Here is a 23,322-nt window from a genome sequence, read left to right as displayed (position 1 = left end):
TCCCTTTTTGTTCAATGTTTCTATCTGTGTGTTTCTGTCTCCTATCCTTCCCATTGGGCCATATGTAGGCTCTGTTGTTGGCATATATTTCTACATCTCTGTTTAATTTCCTTTCCTTCCTTTGGTGTATATCAATTGCTTTTTTGTCTGCTTCAAAAAATTGCTTTTCATATAAACCATTCCATTGATTGAACAACCCATCATTCAAAATTTCACCATTAAGTCTGTCTACTTCATTGATAACAAACAATAATTTCTCATCATTTTTCTGTATCAACATCTTCATATAATCAAAACCAAAATTGTCAAAAAGCTTGTTAAAATCATTTATAGTGTCATCGTTTAATTCATGTCCCATAGGTATTTTGAAAAACCTTATGCCTTTGGGCACAACATGTAAACTCAAACACTTGCTAAAATATGCATTTTCGATTTTAATATTTTTGATGGTTACCAACTTTTTACCCAATGAGTATATTTTCTCTTTTATACTGTTCCTAACAACATACTCATTCCCACTATCATTCCTAATTTTTTGTCTACCACCATATTTATTATATCTCTCAAAGTTATAATCATCATTTAAAAATTTGTCAAATGCATCATTGTTACCATTGTTGCATCTTTTTCTGTTATCATGTACATTCCCGCTACCTGTATTAATAGCAAAAGGACTAGCATTTAGATCAATACCTTTGTTAGTGTCCATAACATTTTTGGTACATGCTGCATATGTCCTTTTAGGCGCAGTCCTTTTTGGACGAGCACCTAAACGATCCGTGTCATCCCTTAACTGAAACATGCTGAAGTCAAAAGTAAAGTCGTCCGATAACGACTTACTATCACGCTCCCTCCTCGTTTCCGTGTCTCTTTGCTTAGCCATAGAATTAGCATGGTTATTGTCCATAGGACTTCCTTGTCCATTCGGTATAGTTATCTGCGTGCTCGCATCAATCCTAAGGGCACCTGATGTGTTTATACAAACATTCCTTTCCATACGTTCCTCACTCGACGTGAGGGAAGGTTGTCTGCACCGCAGAGAACATTTGGCGCCAGTACTGCTGAAAGCGATAGTACGCCCCACTAGTTCCATAAGCTTGGTCATTTCCTCCTTCAAGGTGCTTAGTTCGTGTCGGATAGACGCTATTTCATTCTGGTCCGATGGAGCCTGAGTACCGTCAATGTTTTCCATACCTTCAGCTGCAACTGAAACTTCCCAAAACACTAACAAGTTGGTAGCACAATAGCATTTCAGTATTTAAATGAGGATATTTTAATATAGACATTTTAAGTACATAGTAATAATTTTATATATTTTTATACAACAACAATTTTATATACTGTGTTATATATTCTTTTGATATATTCTTTTGTTGTATAGTTTTATTGTAAACAGCACTGCAGGAATTTATGAAATACTACTATAGCAGTATTATATGCAAATATGTAATTATGTTTTGGCGCCAAATTTGAGTCAGATGACTTGTATAAAAGCAATTAATGAACTGAGGAATATGTTCTGAAGAAGTCTGGTTTCAGATGAAAGCGCTTAACGATTTGTACACTGTAATTTGGAATAAACTTTGTGTGTCCAAGCCGAGGATCTATCGTTTTGTGTTATCCTGCCTTTAGCAACTTATTGATTTTTTAAGAAGTTGTTAGTGTTTATATTTGCTTTTTGTCTTGTTCTTAATACTTGCATGTATGTCATTTGTCTTGTTCTTAATAGTTGTATGTATGTCATTTATAAAATTAATACTTGGAGAGTCACTGAAACCAGAATCAAATTCCTATCTATGCATGCATACTTGGCCAATAAATGTGATTCTGATTTTCACATATATAATACAAGCACATGTGTAAGGCTTCCTTATAGCTGTTTCCATGTTACTTTCACTGTTACTAGATTATGAGTCAGAAATAGCTGCTGGTTAACTTTAACAAATTATGCTATGGTTAAGTTACATGGCACCGACTATAGCATAAATCTTGTATTTTTTTTTCTTCATGGTTGTGCCACTGTAAAGTTAGTATATAATCTATGGGAGTGTGGACAAAGAGCTCTTATATCAGAGGGTATGGGGAAGGACCTCCAGCATAAAAATTAGTATTTTAAATATTTATGCTGGATAGGTGTGTATGTGTTTATATGTAACAGGTGTTAGTTTATGTTTAGTTTTGGATCACAAATTAATTAGAAATCTTTTTTTGATAATGTTTCTGCTTTGCAATGGAAGTGATTACACTTGCATATGTTCAATGCATTGTGTCTAAATGCAGTTTATATGCAATCTTTCATAATTTATGTATGTATGCAAATAGATGCAGACATACACATGCATATAAACATATACACTCATAAACACACACAGACATAAATATATATACACATGCACACACATGGAAATTTGGGTCTATATTAGATTGGCAAAATGGCATTACAGCAAATGCCATTTCACCGACAGATATAGACTGAAATCTGAAAATAGCAAAGGCTTAGGTCAGTGATTTTATTCCCAGGGAAAAAAAAATCGCTTGGCCTGAGCTGTGTCATTGCCCTTTACCCCACTGTAGTGCGATCTCGGAGTTGTTATATTTAGTTGGGGGGCACAGCTCCCCCATGTTGGAGGGTGTGGGAGGCAAAGCCCTGATCTTAGTTTTGTTTGAAATTGTGTGTATGTGTTTTTGGTGCTAGCGATTTCTTTCCCAGGAAAAGAAATCGCTGTTTTGAACATTTATGGTTTAGTGCAGTTGATGTTTACGTGTCACTGAAGTCGCGTTCGATGAAACACTTCTTCGAGCATTAAATATAGACCCCGAATATTCATATGCATATAATCAAATAGACACACATACACAGACTTATGCATGCACACACACATAGACATACATATGTATATACATATATGCACACTTACACATACATACACATGCACACAAAGGCATACATATGCATATGTATATGTATATGTATATATATATATATATATATATATATATATATATATATATACATATACATATGCATATGTATATGTATATATATGTATATATATATATATATATATATATATATATATATATATATATATATATGACATACACACATACATCTGTCAAATTACGTATAATTATACAATAATAATCTGCTTGGAGACAGTTTTGAACCAGGTTAGACCTTCTCCTGGAAGATAAATGTGAGCAGACATTTCCCCAGTTTATAACAGGTTCATGCATTAAGTGCATGAAACAATAGTCACAGTTTCACTCAATAGCAAAGTCCCTTCTCCTATCAGGACCATAAGTAGCAGAATATAGAAGATTCACTAGTGCTTCAGGACAATATACCTCAGCCAGTCATTCATTCAGCTGTTGCCTCAGAAATGAGCACTTCTCACTTCTACAACAAAACCTATCAATTTACAGCTCTAAAAATAATAATTCCAGGTGAAGACCTCTTTTCCATAGAATGAAATGACTAGTTACCCAAAGTCATTCTTCTTCCTCTCAAGGGGAGAACTTTTAAATCTCCATCTTACAACTCCATTCTGCCTTACTTTCCTTGAGTTCTAGTTATAACTCTAGCCTGTATTACCCTATTTCAATTCCAGCAACCATGTAGGAATCAAAGGCTATATCAAATCAAGCCAAGACTTACTAAAGCATATTCTGTCTATAGTCCAGTCATGGACTAGATAACACTCTATATGTACATTTGTATTAGAACCTAACAAAAATCTCTGTATAATGGGCTTAAATTTTATGGTAACGTTATCTTTGTCCATGGAATACTTTCATACTTCAGTATTACTTTTCCATAATATATATTAGTCTGTTTGCTACCCTTCATGAGTACCGTATAACAAGTTAGTTGAAGAGTACATTTCATTTTGCAGAACAGAAAATCATGGCATTAAAGTGTTTTGTATAAAATCTGAAAAAAAATTTGTAGGTAGACCTACGAACAATAGATGCTAATGAAGTATTTAAACTGCAGAGATATTAAGGGAATATTTAGAGGTGTGTTGTTGTCCAAGCACTTGCAATAATTTTTAAAATTGCAGGTTCACGTTGGCCCTCTGCTGATCAGGCTTAATATCCACTGGTACCATGGAATGACCATGGCGATACTAAGTGCAGAGATGAACTGAAAGTCATACCAAGCTTCCAGTCTGTACACCATTCACATGCTATGATGTATTTGAGCTAAAACTAACAGATATGACATGCAGGTCTGTTTCATAAGCAAGCATATGCTAGCAAAGCAGATGTGATGCCCCCAGACAATGCTTTGTACCACACCCTGAGAGCATATCTGAACCTTGTTCTATAAACAGATGCAAAAAAAACAAAAAAAAAGCTCCAAAAGTGGGCCCTTAGAAGGAGAAAATAACAGTAACAAAGATTTTACCAGGCTAGTTAAAAGAGCAGTGATACACGGCTAGAGTTCTAAACCCATTTTTGTCAGTTTAAATAAAGGAAAACAGAAGGCAACAGGTATTTATAAGTGAGGGAAGACATAAAATTGAATACAAATCTCCGTTTTAAGGTTCCCTTTTCATATGTTTTCCAAGAGAAGGAAACCCACAGAAGAAAAGAGTATTGAAAGAGTGGTGCTCGGTCACACTGTGATAGGGGAGGGTGCAATAAAGAGAAGACAAGAAAGTGGAGAAAGTGGTGTATAGGGTGGGAGAACTATAACACAAAGTCCAAAAGATATTCCTATTCAGTCAACATATAAGTATTCCAAGCAAAAAAAAAGGAGCAAAGTTCTGCACATCGGGCTTATAAAGTAAGGTGATAAGAAAAACGAAACAAAGGACAGAGTGCAACTAATACTAAAGAATAACAGTATGAGTTGTCTTGTCTAGGAGAAGAGGTACACACTGACACCCCAGTGTCTGTATTATTTAATGAGGCAGTAGTAGCTTCGGCATCATGACAGGCTGACCTTGAAGAAACCCCAGAGTTTGCAGAGTTTCAGGTAAGCGGCTTACATTTAAAAAAGTGCAGTAGGAAGTTGATTTTGAGGGGTGCAAGGGAAAATACATATAGAGTTGTAGGGGATGAAGCTGAACCAGATGTTTCAGAAGTATTCCTACTGCTGGTACCCAAGTCTTTTAGAAATCTAGTAAAGAGATTAGCCCTTAGCCATGTGTTAAGCCGACACCTGGAATGTACTCTTAACAAGGTTTTACTGCCCTGGAATAATAAATGAACCTGAGAACTTGTGCGCTGGATCAGTAGGAGGTAGTCACTCATCCAGGCTTTAAAAATCCATTCAGTCCAATGTCCATCACAAAGGTACCACTGAAATGCAATGGACATTATTAGGCAACTGCTAAAATCTAGCAACAGAGTTCAATATATTTTGGATATTATGGACTATGTAATAAATACTGTGAAGTTATCCCAACATGAAAAACTAAAGATAAATCTATCATCAAGGAGCTAGTCTTATTATTTTCCAAGGAAGGGCACCAAATAAAGCATTCACTAATTAAAGGACACCATTTATGTACAGAATAATGCATTCACTGCTAATGCTTTAATGTCCTGTGACTAAAAAGTTAGTGTAACATCACTTGAAAGATGAGCAGGGGAGCATTTTAGCAAAAGTCTAAAATCCATGCTAAGAAAAGTCAATGAAGAAGTTGACAGAAGCAGGAACCAGTTAATACCATACCTTCTATTTGTCATTAAATTTCCACTAGCCTTGAAAGGGTTCAGTCCTTTTCATTTTTGTTTTCTTGTTTTGCATTGATTCTACTGAGCTATCAGGTCTTGCTAGAGAAACTTGGGAGGAAGAGGAAGAAACTCATTTACACGTGTCAGAACAGCATACCAGTTTTCAAGATAAAGACTGGCTGAAAGTAATGAAGCCCACTGCATAGTGGCCTCAAGCTACACAGCAAGGAGAGTATAACAGAAATGCAAGGACTGAGGAGTCTGAGTCTAGAGACGAGGTATTTTTATTCATCCCCTCAACAGAAAACTTTCTGGCTAAAATAACAGGGTCTGTTTGAAATAGAGAAAACAAATGAGGTAAACTATAGAGCTTACATAGTTATACAGACAAAGAAGGGAAGATCAGAATAGATATATCAATATTCTAAAAGCATGTAAAGAAATACAAATTTCACTACTTAGTATTGCAGTAGAAATGAGTGAATCCGTTAAAGAATAGAAACTGACCTTTATGACTATAGTTCAGATAGATGATACAATGTCCAAGCTACAGGACAAAAAATAAAAGAATTTCTGTTACGGAACAAAATGTTTTCAAAACTACATGGCATCTATTTCTCAGACCTTCAGGCCAACATTCCTGGACTATGGTTATTTAAGTTCACACTTAAAACTATAAATTAGTTGTGGGTATTTCATCTTCCACTTACTCATAATTGCTCAGTGTGAGTTAGACCATTTAGAACATGTTAGCAATTGGTGCAAAGACAATGGTTTCAAATGAAACCTGACACTAGTAGTAGTATAGTCAATTTTGGTAAAAATAAATTTGCCGTATCATACAGATTACATACCCCTCCAATAAGACACTATTGTAAGAGGATCTGGGTACTCCTATCATTAATTCCATATCTTTTAATCATCAAGTTTCAGCAGTAATTAAAACAACTTTGTCTCATCTCATTTCTTACAGCATCTCCCTTAGATCAAAAAACATCTTAATGACCCTTTGTTTGTATCTCATCAGACCCATTACTGAATACAATCCCCTTTTTGGCATGCATTTTTACAAACATATCATTCAACTTGAAAGAATTCTGAGATTCCTAACTAAAAAGATCATTGACCTCAAAAATCTTATCTATCAGAACATACTGACAGTGCCTTTTCTCTAACTGTATTCAGTTTCCTATACACTCTTCCATGGGGATCTATGTCTAGCCTTTTGAGCCATGAAAGATCTAACCTCCTGTTCCTTCACAAAGCAAATGGTTCTTCAAATACGTAGTTAAAGGAACTGAGCCCTCATTAAAGATACTGTTGTGACAAGTTCCCCCACATCTGGAACAATCTTTCAGTACATGTAAGCAGAAAAACACCCGAAAAACACCCTTGCTACCTTCAGGGTAAACTTAAACAACTAGATCTGATGCCTCACTTTTTCCCCTTTACTATTTTGTATTGTTCTTGATGCTGGAGGAAAACTAATGAATATGGGTTATCAACTATGTTTCCAGTGGTCTGCAGACTGATTGCCTTGTAGCAACAAACCAATGAACAAATTTGATTCAACTCCACACCGAGACTAGTCCAGGAGAGACATACCAGAGTCGAAACAAAAGACAGTACAAGAAGAAGGAAGGAAGAAATGCATGGAAGGGGTGACTGAGGAGTTCAAAAGTCAGTGGAATAGGCCAACAGTGTTACTACCAAAACCTGATGGAACAATCAAGTTTTGTATTGATTTTAAGAAGATGATCAGCATTTCAAAATGTGACAGTTACCCAGCTCCTAGGATTGATAAAAATGGGAGGATGATATAATGGTTAAGGTGTTTACCTTGCATACACAAGGTACAGGGTTTGATTCTTACATGGGTAATTGGCTAGGCTTAAAATGGCCCCCAAAGACAGTTAGCCTAGTACTAGTCTATGAACCTATAACAGAAATTTTGTGAAAGGAAGGTTCTTAACTTCATTAGACCTGACAAATTTCACTGGTAAATCCTACGCTAAGGAAAAGACAAGTCTTCTCAGTTCCAGAAGGATTATTCCAGTATAGCTTTCTTCCTTCTGGTGTACATGGTGACCCAGCAACCTTACAAAACTAATGGATGAAGTACTGAAACCCCACAACAACTATGCTACAGCTTACCTAGATCATGTATGTACATTGTGAGGACTGGAACTCATATCTAGGTAAGGCCTAGGCTGCACTATACTCCCTGAGATAGGCAGGATTAATTATGAATGTCTAATGCCTACAAAACCAAGGCTGGCATGATGGACATTAAAATACCTCTGGAATATTATGACAAGAAGAATAATTTAAAAAGGCAGACGTAATAAAATGATGGCCTATTCAACAAGCTAACAAGCAAATGAGGGCATTTTGGAGGGCTAGTAGGGTATTAACAGCAGTTGTGACACATTCTGGAATTATAGCATGCCCACTCATAAACCTGAGAAAATGGAAGATCCCCTTCAAAGTAAAGTGGGCAAGAGATGTACTTCCTGGATGGCTCATGTTCAGAACCTGTGTTAGTATCTCTTGGCTTTAAAAATTTGTGGTCGATATGAATGTATATGAGATGGTGTTAACAGCAGTGCTCTCACCAACATTTAATGGAAATAAGCATGCAACTCATTTACTCAGTCAATAACTATGCAAAGCAGAGGCTAAGTACTCCCTAATCAAAACAGAATACCCAGCCAGCAAGTAATATATGGTTCCCTAAGGTGCTACCTGAAAATTCACAATAATAACTGCCCATGACACCCTAGTATGGTTACATCAATAAATAACAAAGGATGTAAATAATGCAACCATATTACACTGCAAAATAATAAATAAATAACAGAATGGGAATATAGTGCATTACAGGTGGGGCTTATCTTTGCAGCAAACATAGGCCAGCCACAATACGACATAATAAGGATAGCCCATCACTAGTAGAAAAACCATCCATTAGGGATGAAACTAACACGTTTTAAGCTGTAACACCGAGAGATGGCCCTCATAAAACAGAAAAATACAAGTGATACAAAACTGTGTAAATAGTGATGTAAATAACATTTATAGTGTTGTTACAAAGAATCCATTGTAAATAAAGTGATATTTCCTTAAATGGTGTAAATGGTTTTGTTAAGTTGTACCTTTTCTATAAGATAAAGATACCTGCCCGTAATAGTTACAGCAGGCTTGTTTCACAAGCCATTGAATGTAATATAAACAGAGCTGTAAGGAAGCCCATTCAGAAAGCATTTGTTCTTTGTAAACAGGGAATGGGCACCCACAGCAGCAGTGCTGGGAGAGAATCAGCAAAAACAATGGAAAATATTCAAGAAGACAGATAATGTTTCTGCCAGAGGAATCCAGAGAGGAGTGCTACTAACAGAGATTATTTCCCAGAACGTTAAGGCTGATTCAAAGAGGTAGTGGCTGTGAATTTACTTAAACCACAAGACTATGTTTTTGTATAGAAGAACCTGCCTTATTTTCATTTATTTCTGGTAAGCTGTACTATTTTGTAAAGACTGGTGATCTGAACTATTTAGTATTCAACTCTATGTGTATATATATATATATATATATATATATATATATATATATATATATATATATATATATATATATATATATATATATATATATTCTGTTGTTTTTCCTTTGGCTTTTCCCGGTTAGGGGTTGCCACAGCAGAACTCCGGTCCACTAATGATTGGCAGTCAATTTTTACGGTGCTGAGGTGCCAACCCGACACCCAACCTTCAACGAAGGCACGCCCATTCACGCATGTCTTTCGAACACCACTCGACTGCGGGGAGGACATGCAGACTCCACACAGAAGGTTCTCCAGCCAAGAATTGAATGGGAGAACCTCTTGCTGTGAGGCAACAACACTACCGTTGCATCACCGCAGCTTACATATATATATATATATATATATATATATATATATATATATATAGATAGATAGATATACACACACACACATGTGTGTGTGTGTGTGTGTGTGTGTGTGTGTGTGTGTGTGTGTGTGTGTGAAGTGAGGAAGGGATGTATGTGTGAGGACACACACATGCACCTTCTCTCTCACTCATACATAGTCAATACAGAGCAAAAACAGTTGCTACTGAAACCATATTATTTATTTCAGTGCAATGTAGACAACATACATGACTGCATGAACCAGCTAATAATGCTGTAAAACACAAGGAGTAACTGATCTTTGTGAGTACTGCTATGATGATAAGCACAATACTAATAAAATATAACCAGCAGCTGTAGCTTAATGCTCTTTATCCAGCTACTTGCTCAGTTGGTTGCATGCATGGCATGGAGTATAATTAATCGTATTTTATCCCTTAACTGTAGCAGAATCTAGATGTAATGAGTAACAGGGATGAAACAGAGGATGAGATTAGAACTGTTAAATAGAACTCTCTGGAATGGAAGCACCACAAAAGAAGCTCAACGCAAGCACTTGTTTTCAGCAAAGTCATTTTTAACTCTACATTTGGGTTGATATACAATTTTCAGTAATTTTATCCTGAACATTAATTAAATACAAATTTACAAAGATATAAGTAAGTGTACTGTCACAGGAAGCTGCTAACCCAGCAGTAGAAAACTCTATAGCAGTGTGGGGTGTCATTTTATTATTTAACTTTCCACTTATTTTGTTTTATATACTTTCATGTGTTTTGTTTTATGTGTGTGTGTGTATGTGTGTGTGTGTGTATATATATATATATATATATATATATATATATATATATTTTTTTAATATTGCATATGACTAAACTATCCTAATGTTGAATGCAAACTTAAAAAAAATAAGTTTGATCATACACAATACCAAAAAACATTAACCAAATAATACCATGACAGGAAAACTATTTCCTCTCCCGATATTAAAACGAAAACCCAGTATAACACTAGCCTCAAATTTGTCTGAATAATGGCAATGTCAAAGGAAGGTTTTAATGACCTTAAGTTGTAGGGTTGGGTTGAGGGAAGGAGCAGCATTAGGTTTCAGGTTAGCACCCATTACTAAGGAGGAGCCCCCTGCCTCTTCCCCCAACTTTAATCCTACACCTTAATATCATTAAAACCTTTCAGCAACACTGCCACCACACAAGAGAGACACAGACACACAAACATTCACAAACAATAATACACCTGCTCGCTAGCCTAACTCTTACCCTAAAATGCACAAACTCGAACACAAACACACAACACCCATCCTTTACTCATCCCTGACCCTCTCCCCAAGTTGCATAAACACATGGTCTTACCCAACCCCACTCACCTATACTGACATTCTGTACCATCAACATATTCACTTATGGTTGATTAAAGACAGGAGAACCATATACATGTGCGTGCATACACACACACACACACACACACACACACACACACACACACACACACACACACACACACACACACACACATATATATGTATGGGTCTATGTCAGCAGCTTGAGTGTTCAGAAACTCAAAATTCATATCTTTGAGAAAATATGATTGAGTGTCCAAAAACTTGAATTTAGGAGAACAACAAATCTCTGCCTTCATTCTAAGTTTTTGCAGTTGTACAAGCCTCCCTGCACCATCTCCAAGATTGCACTACAGTGGAGGAAAGGGTAAATTCCTTCCTTACTGTATTATGATCTCCATTGAAAAGCTTTAGCTCCTGATAGTGAACCACACACACATAGTATATATATATATATATATATATATATATATATATATATATATATATATATATATATATATATATATATATACACACACACACTTGTACCATGCCACTGATGCACAGAACCAAAGAACCAAAGAACAGCTCAGTGGTGCTGTAGGAAGGAAAACCAGTATCCATAAATCCACCCAGCACTCACTCATGGAACTTTAAAACACATTTATCTACTCAAACAACAAATGTATCCATAAAAGTAAACAGGTTTCACCAGTAGTGGCATTGCTTCATGAATACAATATGAAAAAAAAACAATCACAAATAATGTATATAGCGAAATCTGTCACATGACTGGAAGTAATTACAAACAGCTGGAATATTTCTAAAAATAAAATATAGCAAGAAATAATTAATAAAACAAAATATGAAGATGAAACTTCTACTGAATTTTTAGAGGATAATTATTAATAAAATTCATTATGTTCAGGTGGTAAATGTGCCCCAGTCAAGACCTTCCCTCTTCTCTTCTTTGCTTCCAATAAATTGTACATATATTTATCTGAGGTAGAGAACTGTAGAATTAAACCAACAAAAGGGAAATGTGATTCCTGATGTATTATTATGAAGCACTATTTTTTTATCTTATATCACTAAAGTCTGCAGACATTCATTTCTTAAAGGAATGCCTCCTTTGTCCAATATGAGAACTTTCAAAGATACATTGAGCTCGATATATCACTAAAGAAGTGGAATAAGTGATCAGAGTTTTAATTTCAAAACAATCCCTACATGCATTCATATAAAAAATTGTGTTCAGGATAAGTGATAAAGGCCGTATTGCTGGATGTCAATAACTACATTTCACATTCATTTCAGAAAGGCACAGCCACATATATATGGCTGAGGAGGAATCAGGTGCCCGCTAAACATCTCTATCTTATAAATCTAAGTTAATTTACCTAAACTACAATTTCTTTGTTTCAACCCATTAGGTACCAAGGAAGAACTTTATGATGGGGTACTGTTACATCAAAAGAGTTTCTATTTCAAGCAGAAAATCGTCAATGTATACAAGTTTCTAGGGTTAAGTGCTGTCAGCTCAAGTAAGAAAAGAACACAAGTAGTTACCCAGAAAAATTGGAAATGGAGGCAAAGAGTTGGATATTGATAGCACAATCATTTATTTATTTTATTTTTATTTTATTTTACATTTGTTGACCGGGCTAGTCCAACTGGATAAATGTCCATTTTCAGTAGAGGCCCGGGGAGAAAAGCTCCACATTCAAGAAAAAGATCACACTTACAATTATTAAAATGATAATATTCCCCAAGATTTTATACTTAATACAATCAATAATACTTCCACCTACAAAAATAATTATCAAGAAACTGAATACACTAACGTTAAATTTCCTATGGGCACCTAATAGACCTAGGATTGCATTAAAGAAACATACTAATAGCTGGTCTCAAGGGGGTATTTCTTTTCCAGACTTTAATTTATATACTATCTCTTCTATTGTAAAAGTTATTTCTTTATTAATAGATCAGTCATATGTCACAAAATGGAAAGATTATTGGGAGCTAATTAGTATGCACTTCATGAAAATCTCCTTAACACATAAAAATATGATTGTAAATAACTCCATGTTATGGTTACTAAAGGAATTTTGTACTTCACCTATTACACCTAAACATATGGTTTGTTACCCATTAAATATTATTATTAGTTATCGTAACTTTATATTCATTCATCCTAAGTATAGGGAATGGAATTTTATTGTATTCCCTATAATGTATACTCAGGGTATGCTTTTGTCATCTACTTCTGAAGGAACTCATTTAGCTATAGATAATGATCTAAAGTACTGGTATCAGTTGATATCTGATAATAAAGTTAAAAATCTAGATTTCTTAAAACAAGAATTTGATCTAAGAGAAACTTGCTGGTTAGAGGTTCAGACCTTTAGACAACATTTCATTAATAAAATAGATCTAATGTCTATAACAGTTAAAGAATCTATTCCAACACTGATTGATTACTTGATATTAAATTTACAACATAAAGTTTCTGATAAAGGTAAACTTTCATACATACATAAAATTATCAGACAAGAAACTTTTTACAGTGTAGATTCATACTGGAATTATTTCACTTCTATTAATGGGGACCCACCAAATCAACAAGATAAACAATATATATTGGAATCTGCTTATAGATCTACGTCTTCCATTGTCTGGAGACTTTATACATGGAAATTTTTACATAGATCTTTTTATACACCTTTGATGATGAATAAAATAAATAATAAAGATAATTTATGTAAGAGATGTAATGTAGAAATTAATGCTGACTGGGCTCATATGTTTTATGACTGTATAAAATTGAAAGAATACTGGAAGTCAATTAATGAATTTTTGCAGGCTCTTTTACAGATAATTTCATTATTTCTAAATCTCTTATATTATTCAACACACCTGTACCTCAAAGTGTTAAAAGGTTAAGCTTCCCTTGTTATGGTCTATTCTAGCAGTGGCTAGGAAAATAATAACTAGAAATTGGATTTCAGATACACCTCCTTCGTTCAATGAATTTAAAAATGTTATGAATATAGTGTGCCATATGGAAATAAACACAATTAGGACAAGAACAAATAGAAAAACATCTTATTATATTGTATGGGATAATTTACAAAATTTGTTAAAAAAATTTTAATTTCAATAGCATGGTATTTTAGTTTAATTAATTGATCTGATTGTAGTGGATGTCTTTGTAAATACTTTAGTTGTTTTGTTGAATATTATAATAATACCTATTTTTAATTACTTGTATAAAATTGTTATGATATTTCTCTTATATGTTAAAACAATAAACCTGTTTTGAAAAAAAAAAAAGAAAAAGATCACGACAACATAAGTACATTACAAGATTTAACAAATTAACTAGTAAATACATTTTAGCTAAGAGAATACTAGTAAATACATTTAGCTTATAATTAAGGAAGAGTATTCTAGGCTAACAAATCATGTATGGATATACATACAATAGGTAGGAAACATTGAGCACTGTAAGAACTTTCAGTTGGTTTTACAGACAAGGATGTCAGTAGAAAGGATTAGCTAGTTTTGTGTGATTGAGAAGAATAGGGTCAGGAGATAGTGGAGGAAGTTAGTCTGGGTTTGCACAGGGGCATAGCCAGTGTGATTTAAGGTATGGTTTGAGCTTGGATTTAAATAGGGTAGTAGAAGGTAGGGAGGTAAGATCAGTAGGGAGGGAGTTCCAGGTTTTCCCCACTGTTAGAGTATAAAGAACCTCCAGCCAGGTTATTGGTTTTACATATCTTTACCATTATTTTATTTGAAGAGCGCAGGGTTTTAAGGTTATTGTAGGGGGTGATTAGATTGGTTAGTATTGGAGTAGATGTAGGATGGAACAGTATCTTATAGGCAATAGTTAGCTGGTTTGATAAGATAAGATTTGGTAATTCTAGCCACCCTAGTTGATTAAGATTGTTACAGTGATAGGTTCTATAGGTCGAACCAGTTGCAAATCTGGCAACATTATTGTAGGAGCTGGCCAGCTTGTTCAGTTTGCTTTTACATAGTTTGGTATAGATTGGGGAAGCATATAGCAGGGTTGAGATAAGGTGGGTCCTGGCAATAGTGGTCCTTGCTACTGGGGTAAGAAAGGGTTTGATCATATAAAGGGAGCCTAGTTTTTTGTTTACTGTTTTTATAGTGTTGTTTATATGTGGCTCAAAGGTGAGGTGGTTGTCAATTAGTACTCCAAGTAGTTTTGTAGTAGAGTCTGGAAATATGGTTGTACCATTGCTAGATGTAATTGTGAAATGTAGTAGGGGGGCTCTTTGGGTGGGAGTAAATAGTAGCATTTTTGTTTTTTTTAGGATTTAGGATGAGACATCGTTGAAGGAGCCAATTCTCTACTGTGTTAAATGTGTCTTGGGTTAGGGAATGCAGTTGTGAAAGTGAGGAGGCTGAGCATATGAGTGTAGAGTCATCTGCATATTGGATACAGGTGGCTTGAGGTAGAGCAGTGTGTAGGTCATTAATAAAAATAGAAAAGAGGAGAGGACCTAGTATGGAGCCTTGAGGGACTCCGAGGGCAATTGGCAAGTGGGAAGACAAGTTGTTTTCCCATAGTACTGCCTGTTGCCTATAATTTAGATAGGACTGGAACCATTGAATAGTTAGTGGATCCAGTGAGAAGTTGCCTAGTATGTTTATGAGTAGCTGGTGGTTGACCATGTCAAAGGCTTTTGACAGATCAATGAAGAGGGCTGAGGAGAGAGTGTTACTATTACGGTTTTTATTAATGACATCGGTGAAGGAAAGAAGAGCAGAAGAGGTGCTGTGAAATGGTCTGAATTCATGTTGGCAGGTAGCTAGTAGGTTGTTTGCTAGGAGGTGGTTTAATAGTTGCTTGTGAATGCACTTCTCCATGATTTTTGCCAGAGGGGATAAAATGGCTATAGGCCTATAGTTAGAATAGTTTTTTGAATTACCACCTTTAAGCAGGGGGAATAACATGTGAGATTTTTCCAAATAGTTGGAATAGTTCCTTCAGAAATAGTTCTATTAATGAGGATGGATATGGGGTAGGCTATAGCGTTGGCTGCTTTTTGCAGGTATTCTGCAAGTAACAGATCAGCAGAGAGGGTGGTGGGTTTAAGTTTTTTGATTAGGGAGCAGACAAAAGATGTAGGAACGGGTTGGAATTGAAATGTTGGTGGGCTATTAGGGATAATATTAGTAGGAGATGCAGTGTTAGTGTTATTCTGTATATCTCTGTAGTTTATCTTGACTAATTAATTTATCTGGGTTATATAAATACATTCATGACCGTAGCCATTTAAGTCCATTCCTGTGTGTGTGTCTGTGTACTCAGGCATGATTTGTGTCCAGAAAAAAAACTCTGTAATGACAATTACATGTTGGCCCTGTAGGCCATGGCTTGGTGATGAGATACTTGGTAAGGTTAATGGAATGCATATAGTGACTGGTCACTGCCTTTCAGCCAGACAGCCTTTTGTCTTAGGATTGTTAGTTCAAGCACAAACAGGTTAAAAACTAATAACCCATAAACAAATAACGATCCTGAGCAGTAACAGTTAATACCACATTTATTAAACCAAACATTCAGCACTTTTGTCCTCTATCTGCACTTCACCAGTTTGAGGTATTAGCTGTTACTGCTTGTGATCATTATTTGTGATGGTTGGTTCAAGCCAAAGGTGTCAGATGGGTGTGGAAGGAGGGAAGTAAATAGGGCTAGGTAGGCAGGCAGAGATAACGCTATGTATGATAAGGCAAGCTGGGGAAGAGTGAGGAAAAGGCAGGTTCAGGTGCAATGTCAAAAGGTAGAAAGGAGGGGGTGTTGTCCTTTCACAGAAGAGCAAGCAGATAGAGATTCGCCTTCAACCTCATCCCTTGTAAAAGCAGGGCAAATTCTGTACATCCTGTTATGAAGTGATGGAGATTCAGTGCAGTAGTTTGGTATTAAAGTGAAGTGATGGAGATTCAGTGCAGTAGTTTGGTATTAAAGTGAAGTGATGGAGATTCAGTGCAGTAGTTTGGTATTAAAGTGAAGTGATGGAGATTCAGTGCAGTAGTTTGGTATTAAAGTGAAGTGATGGAGATTCAGTGCAGTAGTTTGGTATTAAAGTGAAGTGATGGAGATTCAGTGCAGTAGTTTGGTATTAAAGTTAGAAAATGGAAGTGTTAGCAGAGTTCATTACTGCTGGTACATCAATGACCTGGAAGCAAGATTCCAGTATACCATGAGAAGGAATTTTCTTTCTTTTTCTAACAAGTCTTCAGTGTATTGCCTTCTCCAATGGGATATAGAAAGCCATGTGAAATCAAGGGCAGAAATAACATAGAAAAGGGGGAGTTAAGCAGAGGAGTTACATGACTTGCTGCCAAATCATAAGACAAAGGTGAGTGCTGCAGGAAAAGAGGTGATACTTGTACCTTAGCCACAAGCTGTTAGATTACAACAGGCCTATATATTACACTTTGTTTACCTGTCTAACAAAAGGATACTTATCCCTCTGCACCACACGCTCCAGAGACCTCAACCTCATTACCACAATCAACAGAACATGCTGGAGGGACAGGTTCATAACTCAGAGACTGTTGTGCTATGGAACAGACTTCCCATACATGTCAAGCAGAGCACCTCACTGACCCTCTTCAAGAGAAATGTTGATGATTGGATGGGAAATAGAAAATTCACCCCAGGGATCACACCAGTGGCTTTAGTTGACAGAGGCACTGGGAACTAAGGTCAGGTGGCACGATACCAGGATAATCCTATGGGCTAGACTTGTAAAGGCTCCAGGACCATTAGCCTAGTACACACCTATGAACCTACAGTTACTGGCATTTAGCTGCAACAATGATACATTACAACTACTATATGTACAGGTCTGGACACAAATGAAGTGATGACTAGGCCTACTGTTTCAACACCCCCCCCCTCGCACACCCTCCAGTCCTCTCCTCTGTTCTACCACCCCCTTTTGGGCTCCCCATGCCATGCACATTACTTTTTTCTTCCATTTCTCACATGTTGCCCTACTCTCAGCTTTTTCAAGAAGCCAAAACTTTCTATGTACCCTGAAGTGCATTTTAAAGTTTTTTTTCTTTTCACACAACCTTTTCATCCAATAATGACTTTAACATAAATTATTATTAAGGAAAGAAATTCACTGTTGCTGTTCAGCTTTATTTTCTTTGCATCCTGTCAGCACTCCTTTCCCGACCAAGACAGCACAGTAATAACCGTTTAGGAAATAACTCAATTAAGCTGGTTCCCCAAAGCCATAGGAGTTATATGTGTGCCCTGGGATGCATTTTAGAGCATTTTTTCAGTATTTTACTCCAATGGTGGTCTAAATAAAAATTGTGAAAAAGAAAAGAATTTCAGTCTTAATTTTTCTTTTAAGGAAGACATACGTTGTGCCCAAGGCTTAATGTTTAAAGCTGACAAAAGAGTAGCTCACAATAAACTAAAAAGCCAGTTGTGGAAATATATAGGTCTTATCTGGGAATACTGCCTCCTTCCCTAACCACCCACAAAAGGCAGTCACTGCCTATACAGCCCTCTGGTGTTAGACTAGGATGAAAGCAGAGGTTTAAATTGTCTTAGCCATATATTTCAAGTGACTGCTGATATATGTATACATAGCATGCTTCCTCACCCCTAACCCTCAAAGTTAGCCCCATATATATATATATATATATATATATATATATATATATATATATAAAAAATATATTTTTAAATTTCATTCATTATTGTTCATTGCTCTCTCTCAAATTTTTGCTTTTTGTATGTTTTTTCTTAGCTTATATTTACTAAAAGACTGTATAATTTGACCTCACCCTTATGTAAAAAATGTACAATTACTCACTAATATTTCTTTATACTGTATTTCTTTGTTTGTTTTGTCATTGTTTCTGCTTGGAGATTTTCTCCCTGAGCCTCTACTGAAAATGGACATGTATCCAGTTAGACTAGCCCGGTCAACAAATGTAAAATAAAATAAATAAATTAATAATAAATATATGTGCCTTATGTGTGATTGTGAGAATGATTTCAGTAATATATTCTAATTTGTTGCTCTTAGACAGTACACCACCCTACACAAGCTATAGTAACCTTCTTTTTATACCTCTGAGGTCTGTGAGAAAAGTAAATAAACAATGACCCCACTGTCCTCAGCTCAATCACAAGCTATAATGACTTAATGCGCACACCTCTGAGGTTTGACTGATGAAAATTTAAGTTGTAATAACCACACAATCCCCAGATCCCCAGCAGCTTTCTGTACACACGCATTTGAGCAGGGCTGGTTTTAGAATGGTTGTGGTTGAAACCAGAGGCTATTATTAGCTTTATCCTAAAAGGGTCATATCTCAGCATTGATCAGGTTAAACAGCTCGATCAGAAAATTGATACATTTTTGTCCTCATATAGCTTTTGTGGGGGTCTCCACAGAGTCAAGGATGATTAAGGAAGCCCCCATTATCCATTTATGCAGTCTGTTGCTGTTGAATGGGGGCCACCAGACCCCAATAAGATCTAAGTACCTTAATGTTCTGTGATATATCATATGTCTTACTTTTGAAATATAATTACTTGTTAAGTACATTTTCTACTGATACCCAGAAAAATAATGTCTATGTTCTGGCATTACTGGGTGCATGCACATACAAAAATCAGTGATATTTTTACACACACAATCATAAGCCATAGCAGTCCTAGTTTTGTAGTTATTTCAACAAATAGCAATACATTGTACAACACTGGTACTGCCACACCAGATCAGTGACTGCTGTTTAGCAGTCGTCAAATAGCAGCAGGGGTAAGTCACTTATTTACCTCATTGCGCAGTAATGCATGCCTGTCACTGTCCCTGATTTCACACTTATTTACCTCATTGGGCAGTAATGCATACCTGTCACTGGCCCTGATTTCACACTTATTTACCTCATTGGGCAGTAATGCATACCTGTCACTCTACCTGATTTCACACTTATTTACTTCATTGGGCAGTAATGCATGCCTGTCACTGTCCCTGATTTCACACTTATTTACCTCATTGGGCAGTAATGCATACCTGTCACTGGCCCTGATTTCACACTTATTTACCTCATTGCGCAGTAATGCATACCTGTTACTGTCCCTGATTTCACACTTATTTACCTCATTGTGCAGTAATGCATGCCTGTCGCTGTCCCTGATTTCACACTTATTTACCTCATTGGGGAGTAATGCATGCCTGTCGCTGTCCCTGATTTCACACTTATTTACCTCATTGTGCAGTAATGCATGCCTGTCGCTGTCCCTGATTTCACACTTATTTACCTCATTGCGCAGTAATGCATACCTGTCACTGTCCCTGATTTCACAGACCTTCCCTGATTTTGTTCATACATTTGCCTTCTCCTTCATAAAAGGTTTGATTTGCTGGTAAATCATTTAGGATTACAAACATTCAATCAATCCAAACATCTGAGTTTTATACTTATTATCCAAAAATATGTGTTGATGCAAAAGGTGTTATTCTACTAACTTTTTAAGTGCATTTGAGTAATATTTAAAATGTAGTCCTGATTATGCGCCTTTATTCTATTATTTTTGTGATTGCACTGAATTCTTAACAAAGGAATTGAGAGTTATATTGTAGGCTGCTGATCTCTCTAGTGCTTTCCTTCATGTTCATTATCAACTTCATGCTAACAAGGTCATATCACAGCCCTGTTCAGGTTAAACAGCATAATCAGTAAATTAATAAATGTTTTCTTCCTCATTTTCCCCAACCTACAGGAGCTTTTGTGGGGCCCCCACACAGTCAAGGATGATTAAGGGGGGCCTCCTGCAGCCACGGGTATATCACGTGGAGAAAATGTCCAACAGCAGGATTTAACTAAAGCCATGGGCACTATGTCAGTGGTAAAATATTTAATAGAATTCTGATGTCTGTTAACAAAACACTGTTACTACAACCAGAAATATCTTTGAATTTTAAAGGAATTATAAATAAAGAGTTATCCATGTGGTTTATTAAGTATACAAGAATGCTGTACTAGCTTTTGTTGGTTAGACAGGCATCTAACAAAATATCAGGATAAGTTAACTTGCTGTGGTTGCCCCCCCCCCCCCCCCCCAGCGACCGCAGGGTTCGCTGGGTGCCTAAAGCCCGCTATCTTATCAAGTGAGACACCCTGAAAATTGTGCCTTAGCATAACTTTGGTTTAGCTTGATTGATTCACTTGGCTAATCTGGTTAAATAAAGGTGCAGTTGTGACCATTTAACTAGTGTCAACGTCTGTCCTCTGTTTAGGAAAACTATGCAGGAATGATCTAACCTACAGACTGGAAAGTACATAGACTGGTTGCAAAGTATGTAAGTGCTAGGCCCTCTCTTGCGTGGCTAGGCATACGCCAGGAGTTGCATGAAGACCATCTGCCCTTTTCTGTGCTGAATGGGGAGAAAGACTGCACTTTTTCTGTTGATGGGGTTTTGTGATTTATTGAAATAACTCCGTGCGACTGTACATGCAGTGTACATAAAGAGACCGAACTAAACAATATAGACAGCTTGTGTCATGCAGGACTACGTAGTGCACCACGGAACACGAGCTATGATGAAGTGAGACTTATTGCAGTCCTTAAGGCACACACGAGCAGCAACAACTGGACCTCAAACTTTCCACCAGGAGGGTAAAGCATCTGCTGGCTTTTGTAAAATGACGTTAATCCAAAAATATAACATTATCTCGGTGTTCCGGTGTTTGCTGGCAATGGACCAGAAAGACACTTCGCCTTTACTTTCTTTTTTTTTCTTTTTTCAGACAAGAAAAGGGCGAGGACTTCAGGTGTTACTCTGAGTGTTGCCTGTAAATATTTGCAAAGATAAGTTCACAATTGCACCATTCCAGTGCGCAGCATGTGGAATAATGCAGAATCTGAATCCAACTGGCCTGTGAGTGATGGGCTCAGGCATAGCTCTCAACCTCTTGGCACAAAAAATCTGGACGAAGACAAAAAATAATGGGGGGGGGGGGGCAAAGCCTCAAAAATAAGGACAAATTTTAAGTACTGCTCTTATAAACTTAGAAAGTCATTGTTTAGTGAATTCGTTCCTCACTGATTTGCCATTAAAATCCAGAAAAATCACAAATTTTATGAGGAACATACCAAAAATATGTTCAGTTGGTCAAGAGTTGCAAGAAATACCGTTTTACTGGGTGCCCACTTAAAATGAGCGAAGATGTGAGTATTCACTGGCAAGTTTCATGCTTGTCAGCAAGTTCTGTCCCTTGTCTCCCAGAGGCAGGCTGCAACAGAAGAGCAGCATGCCAGCATCTCCTTAGGAAACAGACTGTGGTATACCTATCGTCTGAGTCATAGGCAGGCAACTAGGATGCCATAACGACAACAGGACCTCTGTGTTAACACCAGTGTGAGCTGTGAAGTTACTAGAAGTGAAAGCAGATTATGTGGGTATTGCACAGAGTTCAGGGATACCGAAGAATGCATAGATTTTTAAATAGATGATAAAAGCTGCTGCAGCACTGTGCCCGAGTTCTGGAGAGAGTGCGGTTTATTGCAATCTGTGCATTCAGAATACGCAGCAGGTGACTGCCACTGGGAAATAATTTAAGTTATAAAACGGGAGATCGGTGCAAGCATGGCTCTGGTAAAATGCAAAGCTTGACCTTACGTTGCTTGCACAACTAAGACTTGGGAAACGTAGTAAACTGTTAACACGCCAACCAAGTCTCAAACGTAATATTTGCTTTGGACAGGAATTTTGCAAGCTGTGAAAGCTAGCAGGTATTTCTGCAGGTCGGTTGTCAGTAGTCACTTTCTACAGTTCATTACGCATGGCTATGAAGACTGTCTCTGTGCATTAGATACCTGATTTAGCTTCAGCGCATTACAAACATGAAGGGTACAATACTATCAGTGGCGTGACATCATTTATATTACGCTTATTTGTCAAAAGACTTAAAATCATTTCTAGCACGCTACACAGAAAACAAGAAGGTACCCATGCCATGCGCTGCCAACCCCTGGCCAAAATGTAAAACAATTTATTGTATGATCTGATGGAATCCTACTGTCAGACGCAGACTAGCAGCAGTCAGCTTGTAAAAGACAGGCGTGATATGTGGCTTCAGTGCACAAAGTGACCAGCCCCCCTCTCCTGTGATGCAGCTGCTTCATGATCTATATTTATACGGGTTGCTCTGGGAGGGGCCCTCAACCTCAGTAGCCTTTTACATTCTAGGCTGTCTGCAAGATTCCTTGGCTGGGGGAAGTACTACATTAGTTTACCCCTTCCCAGATGAATGACGTCCCTTTCTAAAGGCAGCCTTATTTTTCAAAG

General features: G+C 36.7%; 1 protein-coding gene and 1 long non-coding RNA gene across 2 annotated transcripts in view; one reads left to right on the top strand and one right to left on the bottom strand.

Annotated features, from left to right (window-relative positions):
* Positions 1 to 23,322, bottom strand: part of LOC122811315 — a 1,944,054-nt gene that overhangs the window by 438,577 nt on the left and 1,482,155 nt on the right. The gene's annotated exons all lie outside the window — the stretch shown is intronic.
* TACR1 (tachykinin receptor 1) overlaps positions 22,750 to 23,322 on the top strand; it is a 790,616-nt gene continuing 790,043 nt past the window's right edge. Inside the window, exon 1 of the mRNA XM_044083080.1 lies at positions 22,750 to 23,322. This exon is cut by the window's right edge and continues 955 nt beyond it. The gene's annotated coding sequence lies outside the window, so the exon portion shown is untranslated.

This window comes from Protopterus annectens, chromosome 9.part0, assembly GCF_019279795.1.
Source record: "Protopterus annectens isolate FY-2018-M chromosome 9.part0, PAN1.0, whole genome shotgun sequence".
Lineage (NCBI taxonomy): Eukaryota > Metazoa > Chordata > Ceratodontiformes > Protopteridae > Protopterus > Protopterus annectens.
This window is presented reverse-complemented; position numbering and strand designations above follow the sequence as displayed.